This window comes from Buceros rhinoceros, unplaced genomic scaffold (assembly GCF_000710305.1).
Source record: "Buceros rhinoceros silvestris isolate BGI_N320 unplaced genomic scaffold, ASM71030v1 scaffold10927, whole genome shotgun sequence".
NCBI classification, from domain to species: Eukaryota; Metazoa; Chordata; class Aves; order Bucerotiformes; family Bucerotidae; genus Buceros; species Buceros rhinoceros.
Window position 1 is genome coordinate 1 of NW_010423952.1, and position 284 is coordinate 284.

Consider the following 284-nt stretch of genomic DNA (forward strand, 5'->3'; position numbering starts at 1 on the left):
GGGAGCGCCTGGTGACCTGGAAACAGGAGAACTCAACCCAAACCCGCCCTGTCCCTTTGTTTATGACGGGCACCAGTTTGGACGGGCGCCTTCAACTGGGCTTAGTGATGGTTTTGAGACGGGGAGATCCGTGGAGTTATGGGACTGTTGAGCAGCCCAGTTAAACCAGTTCAAACCTCATGGTCCAATGAGCCCCGGGCCTCCTGAGGTCCACGATGGGGCTCGTAGTCCATTATGGCCATTAGCTTCCGTCTCTGCCAGCCCCAGGGGTCCGTAATCACACC